This window comes from Oncorhynchus gorbuscha, unplaced genomic scaffold (assembly GCF_021184085.1).
Source record: "Oncorhynchus gorbuscha isolate QuinsamMale2020 ecotype Even-year unplaced genomic scaffold, OgorEven_v1.0 Un_scaffold_5835, whole genome shotgun sequence".
Lineage (NCBI taxonomy): Eukaryota > Metazoa > Chordata > Actinopteri > Salmoniformes > Salmonidae > Oncorhynchus > Oncorhynchus gorbuscha.
Window position 1 is genome coordinate 4667 of NW_025749555.1, and position 10334 is coordinate 15000.

Consider the following 10334-nt stretch of genomic DNA (forward strand, 5'->3'; position numbering starts at 1 on the left):
CATTTCTATCTAGCCTTCAGAAAGAAAACAAAAACAACCATTTCTATCTAGCCTTCAGAAAGAAAACAAAAACAACCATTTCTATCTAGCCTTCAGAAAGAAAACAAAAACAACCATTTCTATCTAGCCTTCAGAAAGAAAACAAAAACAACCATTTCTATCTAGCCTTCAGAAAAAGAAAAAACAAAACAACCGCTTTCTATCTAGCCTCCAGAAAGAAAACAAAAACAACCGTTTCTATCTAGCTCAGAAAGAAAACAAAACAACCATTTACCCAGTTTCCAGAAAGAAAATAATAATAACCGTTTCTATCTAGCCTTTCAGAAAGAAAACAAACAACCGCTTTCTATCTAGCCTTCAGAAAGAAAACAAAATAAATGTCCACGCGGTTTGCAAACCTTCAACCCTTTCCAGATTCAAGAGCCCAAAATCAAACATTCCCAAACCATCTCCATATTTTGTGTTATCATATGAGCGTGACTAATACAATTCCAAACATGCTTAGAGTAACGCATTGTGTGGAAAAGTGGGGGTGAGCGAGGGTTGAATTCTGCAGGAGGTTGGTGGCACTTTAATTGGGGAGGACAGGCTTGTGGTAATGGCTGGAGAGGAATGGTATCAAACACATGGTTTCCATGTCTTTGATGCCCATTCCATTCGTCTGTTCCGGCCTTTTACGAGCATTCCTCCCCTCAGCAGCCTCTGTGGTTAAATGTCATTCTCATCGGGTTGTTCTCTTCTCATCGTATACTCCATATCTATCCATTCATCCTACTTCTTCTCCTTCTTGGTGGACTTCTTCTTGGAGGCGGGGGTCTGGGCAGCCTTGGGGGTTCAGGGGCTGAGCCGAGGCCTCGAGGGCTGGGCCTGCAGGGCCTGTTGTTGGGCTGCCATCTGCTGCTGCATCAGCATCTGCTGTTGCTGCTGCTGCTGCTGGGGTTGGGAGGTCAGGGTGGCCGTGCTGCCAGGGATGTAGACGTTCTGACGGTGGTCGGGCACGTGCTGCAGGGTGAACTGGGGACTGTAACGGGTGCTTTAGAATTCCATGGTGCCTGGTCCCAGGGTGGCGGTCGCTTCGGACTCACTTCTGGGAGAAGAGGGGCAGAGCGGGGGAGGAGGGAGAGCAGAGAGGACATAGAACATATTAACAAGATGTTCTGACACGGCAGAGATGACTTGTATAATACATTGATTGTTTTCCATTTGTTAGATTTCACGATCACTTCTATATGTTGCTTGGTAAACGTGTGTGTTTATGCAAAGCTAATTGGACTGAAGTGAATCGAGAGAGACTAAAATAATTAAGGCAGAGACCTTTTGTCAAGGTGGAGAAACTTGTGAATTCATGGTGTGCATGTGTGTGTGTTCATTTCTGAATGTATTTATGTATGTGTGTGGTGACCTGGCTTCTAGCTAATAATTCTCTCCCCTGCCTAGAGCTACAGGGACACACACATCCCGACCCCATTCCCTGCTCTCTGCATCCACTACACGCACGCACGCTCACACACACAAACGCAACCACACAAGCTAGTAGAATTAGACTACGGATAAAAGCTGGGACAATAGCTGATTTGACATGGCTGTTTCTGCTACCCTAACTGACTGGGCTATCTGCTAACTGACTGTGCTATCTGCTAACTGACTGTGCTATCTGCTAACTGACTGGGCTATCTGCTAACTGACTGGGCTATCTGCTAACTGACTGGGCTATCTGCTAACTGACTGTGCTATCTGCTAACTGACTGTGCTATCTGCTAACTGACTGGGCTATCTGCTAACTGAGCTGTGCTATCTGCTAACTGACTGGGCTATCTGCTAACTGACTGGGCTATCTGCAACTGACTGGGCTATCTGCTAACTGACTGGGCTATCTGCTAACTGACTGTGCTATCTGCTAACTGACTGTGCTATCTGCTAACTGACTGGGCTATCTGCTAACTGACTGTGCTATCTGCTAACTGACTGGGCTATCTGCTAACGGATTATTAATGCACTACCTGAAGCACCATCTGCCTTTTGATAACATTCTAAACCTCCGTTTCTAGTTGTTAACATGACTCGTCTGGTAGCCTCTGTTTCTAGTTTTTAATATGACTCGTCTGGTAGCCTCTGTTTCTTGTTGTTAATATGACTCGTCTGGTACCTCTGTTTCTTGTTGTTAATATGACTCGTCTGGTACTTCTGTTTCTTGTTGTTAATATGACTCGTCTGGTACTTCTGTTTCTTGTTGTTAATATGACTCGTCTGGTACTTCTGTTTCTTGTTGTTAATATGACTCGTCTGGAACTTCTGTTTCTTGTTGTTAATATGACTCATCTGGGAGCTGCTTGTTGTTAATATGACTCGTCTGGTACTTCTGTTTCTTGTTGTTAATATGACTCGTCTGGTACTTCTGTTTCTTGTTGTTAATATGACTCGTCTGGAACTTCTGTTTCTTGTTGTTAATATGACTCGTCTGGTACTTCTGTTTCTTGTTGTTAATATGACTCGTCTGGTACTTCTGTTTCTTGTTGTTAATATGACTCGTCTGGTAGCTGTGTTTCTTGTTGTTAATATGACTCGTCTGGTACTTCTGTTTCTTGTTGTTAATATGACTCGTCTGGAACTTCTGTTTCTTGTTGTTAATATGACTCGTCTGGTACTTCTGTTTCTTGTTGTTAATATGACTCGTCTAGAACTTCTGTTTCTTGTTGTTAATATGACTCGTCTGGTACTTCTGTTTCTTGTTGTTAATATGACTCGTCTGGTACTTCTGTTTCTTGTTGTTAATATGACTCGTCTGGTAGCTGTGTTTCTTGTTGTTAATATGACTCGTCTGGAACTTCTGTTTCTTGTTGTTAATATGACTCGTCTGGTAGCTGTGTTTCTTGTTGTTAATATGACTCGTCTGGAACTTCTGTTTCTTGTTGTTAATATGACTCGTCTGGTACTTCTGTTTCTTGTTGTTAATATGACTCGTCTGGAACTTCTGTTTCTTGTTGTTAATATGACTCGTCTGGTACTTCTGTTTCTTGTTGTTAATATGACTCGTCTGGTAGCTGTGTTTCTTGTTGTTAATATGACTCGTCTGGAACTTCTGTTTCTTGTTGTTAATATGACTTATCTGGTAGCTGTGTTTCTTGTTGTTAATATGACTCGTCTGGTAGCCTCTGTTTCTTGTTGTTAATATGACTCGTCTGGTAGCTGTGTTTCTTGTTGTTAATATGACTCGTCTGGTAGCCTCTGTTTCTTGTTGTTAATATGACTCATCTGGTACCTCTGTTTCTTGTTGTTAATATGACTCGTCTGGTAGCTTCTGTTTCTTGTTGTTAATATGACTCGTCTGGTACTTCTGTTTCTTGTTGTTAATATGACTCGTCTGGAACTTCTGTTTCTTGTTGTTAATCTGGTAGCTGTGTTTCTTGTTGTTAATATGACTCGTCTGGTAGCCTCTGTTTCTTGTTGTTAATATGACTCGTCTGGTAGCCTCTGTTTCTTGTTGTTAATATGACTCATCTGGTAGCTGTGTTTCTTGTTGTTAATATGACTCGTCTGGTACTTCTGTTTCTTGTTGTTAATATGACTCGTCTGGTACTTCTGTTTCTTGTTGTTAATATGACTCATCTGGTAGCTGTGTTTCTTGTTGTTAATATGACTCATCTGGTAGCTGTGTTTCTTGTTGTTAATATGACTCATCTGGTAGCTCTGTTTCTTGTTGTTAATATGACTCGTCTGGTACTTCTGTTTCTTGTTGTTAATATGACTCGTCTGGTACTTCTGTTTCTTGTTGTTAATATGACTCGTCTGGTACTTCTGTTTCTTGTTGTTAATATGACTCGTCTGGTACTTCTGTTTCTTGTTGTTAATATGACTCATCTGGGACCTCTGTTTCTTGTTGTTAATATGACTCGTCTGGTACTTCTGTTTCTTGTTGTTAATATGACTCGTCTGGTACTTCTGTTTCTTGTTGTTAATATGACTCATCTGGTAGCTGTGTTTCTTGTTGTTAATATGACTCATCTGGTAGCTGTGTTTCTTGTTGTTAATATGACTCATCTGGTAGCTGTGTTTCTTGTTGTTAATATGACTCGTCTGGTACTTCTGTTTCTTGTTGTTAATATGACTCATCCAGTAGCCTCTGTTTCTTGTTGTTAATATGACTCGTCTGGTAGATCACATCCGGGGTGTGTGAGCAGTGTCTTGGAGGGAGGGGTATATGTGTGTGCGTGGGAGGATTGATGTGTCAATGGTAGAAATAACAATGAAACAATGACAGACGTCTATGTGCTAAGACTTCTTATTGAAGTTTGTCTGTCTGTCTCTCTGTACAATGGGTCATGGACATCTTTATCAATGAGTCTGGCTTCATGCCCTCTAACATAACAGGAACAAACCATGACCCCTCCCTCCCTTCCCTTGTACCCCACCACATTGAGGGAGAGAAGGGGGATAAAAACAAATGAAGATGGGGATGTGGTGATGGAAAGAGAGGGATAGAGAGTGGTAGAGGATTGGAATAAAGGATGGAGAGATGGGATAGAGAGATGAATGGAGAAGTGTTGGACTCACCGTTGGCGGCGGCCATCAGGGCTTGGAGCTGCTCGGCCTCGGTGGGGGGGTTGGGCCAGGGTCCGGTTCCCATGGCCATTTCAGGGGGGCCTCCAGCCCTGCAGGGACAGAGAGAGACAGAGAGAGGGACACATACGTCAACAACTGGCAGCCATTTTGGAACTCTAGTCTTTTGAGAGTGTTTTGTTGTGTTGCTGGTCCCTGGTGTGACGTTTGGTGGTTTATAATGTTAAGTCACAGCGTCTGATCATGAGTAGACACAGCCTGCGTGTACATCCGAAGATGATGTACAAACACACACACAGTCATGTGCACGCATGAGCACACACTTCAGTACATCCTCACTCTCTCCAGCATGTCCACTAGCACAGCACCATGTAGTAAATCGGATGAAACCTTAATGGCACCACATTAAAAAGGAACAGCTGGCTAAACACACAGACACACGTAGAGACACACGTAGAGACACACGTAGAGACACACGTAGAGACACACGTAGAGACACACGTAGAGACACACGTAGAGAGACACGTAGAGACACACGTAGAGACACACGCAGAGACACACGCAGAGACACACGCAGAGACACACACAGAGACACACGTAGAGAGACACGTAGAGACACACGCAGAGACACACACAGAGACACACACAGAGACACACACACACGTTGAACATTTCCATATGGGCAATGTTGATCTTCAAAGGGTTGTTTTTTAGTCTGTAATCAGCATGTAGAGGAACAAAGGAAGGAGTAGACCTGCTCTCTAGAACGCTCACCTTCTTACACACACACGCGCACGTGCACACACGCACATGCACATGCACACTTAGGTCAAATAGTTCTGCTAGTCCTGGCCCTGTTTCAGAACGGAAGGCCAGTAGAGTTTGTTTTCCTGCTGTATCTGACCGCCTGGGCTTTACAATGTCCCTGTTCTCTAACCTTCCCTACCCTGCCATATCTCACAGAGTCCTATAGGTATTAGGCACGGGCATTTCCTCGAAGCAGTCGACTGATGGTTTTCACCCACACCAATCTCTTCAGCAGCTGTTTGACGACCTAAATCAGTAGTTCATTAGCTCCAGGAGGTCAATTTACATAATTGCCTTTTTACAGTTTTTGTCAAACAACGCTTCCTTTTGTTCATATAATTTTTTTCTGGTCTCCACTTGTTTCTAAATGCACAGTTTCTTTAGAGATAAATCAAATTATTTGATCAAGTCCGAACTGGGCAATGGGCAATGTAGTTGGAAGTTTTAGTTTCCAACAGGCCAATATTCTGCATAGTTTAGCACAGAAAACGTGGTAATTAACTACATGACCATAATCCATTGCGCGCCTTCTACTGTGTGGGGCAGACATGGAGAGGGATAGAGAGCAGTTGCTTCGCAAAGTATCTACCTAAAAATACATGATCTAAGTGATTGATAGTTGATGTTCAGCAGTCATAGAAATATGCCTCATATACTTTGAAATAAATAATATAAATAATAATTAATATAAGTAATAAAGTCATTGAATAAAACTAATGTAATATACACAACAACTGAAGTATTTGACTAAAGTAAAGTAGTGTGAATAAATGATGGTGAATAAGTGATAAGTAGTAATGGGCAGTCACTACTATCATGGGACTTTTATTAAATGTTTCAGTCTGTGTTGTTACAGAATTCAACCCCCATAATGCATAGTGCATTTCATGTTTGTTTTTTAAATAATAAAAATTGTACCGACCTTAAAAAGCACTAATCGCTCAGCACTAGCAAGCAAAGAAATGATATTTGGAGAAAAGCCATGACAGCTGCTTTCCATAGAAATGTATAGAGGGCACTCCTCTGACCTTTGCCATTGATCACTTCTGTGATATTTTTGGTTTATTTGGATCCCCATTAGCTTTTGCAGAAGTAGCAGCTACTCTTCCTGGGGTCCACAAGAAACACAAAACATGACAAAGAAAGTAAAACATAGAGGGCTTTCCCGTCTAGTGGCAAGTGTGCCCTCTATACATCTCTATAGGTCCGTGTACATGCAGTCCATAACCAGAATTGACGTCTCGGGAAAAAGATTTTGAATGAAACGATAGGAAATCTGTACAGATGTTTGGCTTACAGTATGTATGGCTAATTAAGCAGCCCATAGATAGTGCAGAACTTGTAGACTAGCACAGGGAAGCAGAGTCCCAGATGAAAGGAGGAACTAGTGATTAAACCTGAGTTAGAAAGTAGTCTGACTTTGGTAGAGTGTGCGCGGTTCGCCTTGCTCCCTCCGACAGTCAAACAAACAATGAGATTTTTTTTAAATGTTCATGAAACTAGCGTAAAGTAATATAGCTTTTTTTAATGATTTTGTGTGGGACTCCATAGGGCGACGCACAAATGTAACAAGTAAATGTAATATGTAATGTAACTAATGACACCACTAGTTGTAGGTAAAGGCTGTGCCCCTGTTTGAAGCCCCAGGGAGGAAAGAGAATGGCACGCGAGGGGTTAAAAAGGTCTCCGGTCCAGCTTCCTGACTTATACGAGCAGCAGTAAAAACAAGATGAATGCGTGTTATGGACTGCAGTTTAAAAGAATAACTGAATGCCAATTAAAAACCCATTGGACTAAAGTACATGGAGCGGGGGGGGGGGGGGGGGGTGGTGGTTTATTATCTACTTCACTTGCTTTGGGAATGTTAACATACGTTTCCCATAACATATGTTTCCCATGCCAATAAAACCGTTACAGTAGAGAGCACTGGAGGCTGCTGAGGGGAGGACGGCTCATAATAATGGCTTGAACGGAGCCAATGGAATGGCATCAAACCATGTGAGGATAGAGATTGAGCATGTTTTTGTTAAAACAGGTGGGGCCAAAATGTTCTGCCAAATTTTTACCCACATTTAATTTTCTGCCAAAAAATGACTGATGTGCCAAAGTGTGAGACAGTCTTACATGTTTGACCACTGCCAGCATCTCAAATGAGAACCAGACAAGGTTAATGTGGGGTCAGTGGAGGCAGCTGGGAGGCCATTTTGATTAGTTTCCTTTGGTGGAATGGAGAGATGAGGAGGCCTTGTTTGTCGCTAATTAGCCTCTCCTTGCTCTATCACTCCCTGCGGTCAGGACTATCACTCCCTGCGGTCAGGACTATCTCTTCCTGTGGCTAAGACGATTACTATTCATGCTCAGAGGGATCATTCTCACTGGTCAGTAAGAGCTGCTACTGTAACCATGCATGAAATAACCCTCTTATCTATGAAGAGGCTTTCAAACTGCTTCCTCGACTCTACTGTCCACTTCAACTATGGGTTTCTCCTGTCCAATCCTTCTACAGAGAAGTAGGCGTTATTCCTGTCCTTCTCTACGAGGTCCTGTTCAACCCCCTTCTCAGCCAGCTGGGTTCCATCCATCACCACACAGTCGTTTCAAACCCTCTTTTCTGGCCACCAGGGAAAGCGCATGAGAAGAACCCCCATAGAGTGTCAGTGTGTCTGGGAAAAGCAGCAAACTCAACACATCAAAGGAATCTCTATTTGGGATAAAACATATTTTACACCAAACTAAAAACAAGGACAACTATTCTTCAGAGATTTGAGACAACAGGCTTTGATTACACCACCACACCATGCAGTAAACTCCACAAAATACAGACATTGAAGAAACTCAAGCATCCCACTACACACGAGGGAACCAATCAGAGATGCCCATCAAAGTCTCACTATCGCAGAGGGATCCAACAGCCCAGCTCGGCACAGGCTAGTGAATCTGCGCCTTAGCAAAAGGATCAGGGATACCTACACACAACACTGCAGAGCTCTACCTACCAAGCTGTGGCTACTCTCTGCTCTTAACAACTGGTGTCGGATCAGTTTCCCTTACCTCAGCTCCAACATTACCCATTTACCAATGACTCAACAAAATTGATCCAGAACAGTTGTTAAGGGGATAAAGTGACCACACTGTATACTATACACATGTTGATACCTTATGCTTCGCTTCTGCGGCCATCTTATGTGATCACCATGGTAGTTGCAGGGACTGGAAACACAAGAGAAGTGTTGTGACTTCTATTTCCTCAGGATCTACAGGCTAGGGGAAGATCAGGCAATATCAACTCAGCGGCGCTCTACTCTCGTGTGGAAAATGTAGCGCCTGTGACATCCATCTAACATTTCAAAGAGAAGCCAAGTTTTCCAAATGGACCACTTCCAATGTATCCACAACCACAGTGGCATCCAGCATGGACAGCTGTTGTGTCTTTGTTCCCTGATAAAGCTGCCTTATGTGTGTGTGTGTCCGTGAGTGCATTTGTGTTGAGTGTCTGTACGTGCGTGTGTTGCGTTTGTGTGCGGTTGTGTGTGTGTACGTGCATGCGTGGGGTTGTGTGTGTGTGTGCGTGCGTGGGTGGGGTTGTGTGTGTGTGTGTGTGTGTGTGTGTGTGTGTGTGTGTGTGTGTGTGTGTGTGTGTGTGTGTGTGTGTGTGTGTGTGTGTGTGTGTGTGTGTGTGTGTGTGTGTGTGTGTGTGTGTGTGTGTGTGTGTGTGTGTGTGTGTACGTGGGTTTGTGTGTCTGTGTGTGTGTGTACGTGCGTGTGTGGGTCTGTGTGTGTACGTGCGTGTGTGTGTGTGTGTGTGTGTGTACGTGCGTGGGTCTCTGTGTGTGTAGGTGCGTGGGTTTGTGTGTGTGTTTGTACATGCGTGGGTTTCTGTGTGTGTTTGTACATGCGTGGGTTTCTGTGTGTGTGTGTGTGTGTGTGTGTGTGTGTGTGTGTGTGTGTGTGTGTGTGTGTGTGTGTGTGTGTGTGTGTGTGTGTGTGTGTGTGTGTGTGTGGGTTTGTGTGTGTGTAGGTTTGTGTGTGGGTTTGTGTGTGTGTTGTGTGTGTGGGTTTGTGTGTACGTGTGTGGGTTTGTGTGTGTGTGTGTACGCATGGGTGTGTACGTGCGTTTCTGTGTGTGTGTGTGCGTGTGTGTGTGTGTGTGTGCGTGTGTGTGTGTGTGGTGTGGGTGGGTGGGTGGGTGGGTGGGTGTACGTGCGTGGGTTTGTGTGTGTGCAAGAAAAGCAGGCTTGGAGAAGAGAGTTTCCTCTCCCAGATGGTTGATTTCAGATGAGGACGCATGGAATGTATTGTGTAATGTTCTGTTGTGGAACCTGCTGCAGCAATTTGGAACACAATGCTGGCTGAATAAGCAATGAAGGGCACACAGTCACACACAGTTACTCACACACAGTTACACACACTGATTGGTGTCGGTAGATGCAATTCCCCAGCTACCGCTATGAAACAGCCAATCATTGATGTCAAGCAGTAAATCACAAGTGGTCAATCAAATGCAATCACCCAGATGGAAACACAGCGATCAATGAGACACAATGTGGAGGTTAGAAATCTGTGCGCTTTTGTTCTCCCTCCCTGTCACTCTGGTCCCCTCCCTGTCCTCTGGTCCCCTCCCCCTCACTCTGGTCCCCTCCCCCTCACTCTGGTCCCCTCCCCCTCACTCTGGTCCCCTCCCCTCACTCTGGTCCCCTCCTCTCATGAGCAGTACTGAGTGATGGCACACAGGCTCTGAGCAGAGGGAAGGAGGGAGAGGAATGGAAGCCATTTTGTATGCGAGGGGAGAGAACAGCCTCGAGACAGGCAGGAGAGACACTCGGGAAAGGGAGAAGAATCTGACTGTTCACTCAGAGGAATCAGAGCTCAGATGGAATCTCTCCATTATCTTCAAAGTCTCTGTGCCTCAGTATCTGATGTCATCACCACTGACAACTGTATGTTCCTACTGCTTCCTCTCCTCACTCCCT

The 10334-nt window shown here is 44.1% G+C and overlaps 1 pseudogene; it reads right to left on the reverse strand.

The window, feature by feature from the left end:
* Positions 1-771: 771 nt before the first annotated feature.
* Positions 772-10334, reverse strand: part of LOC124029230 — a 9826-nt pseudogene continuing 263 nt past the window's right edge.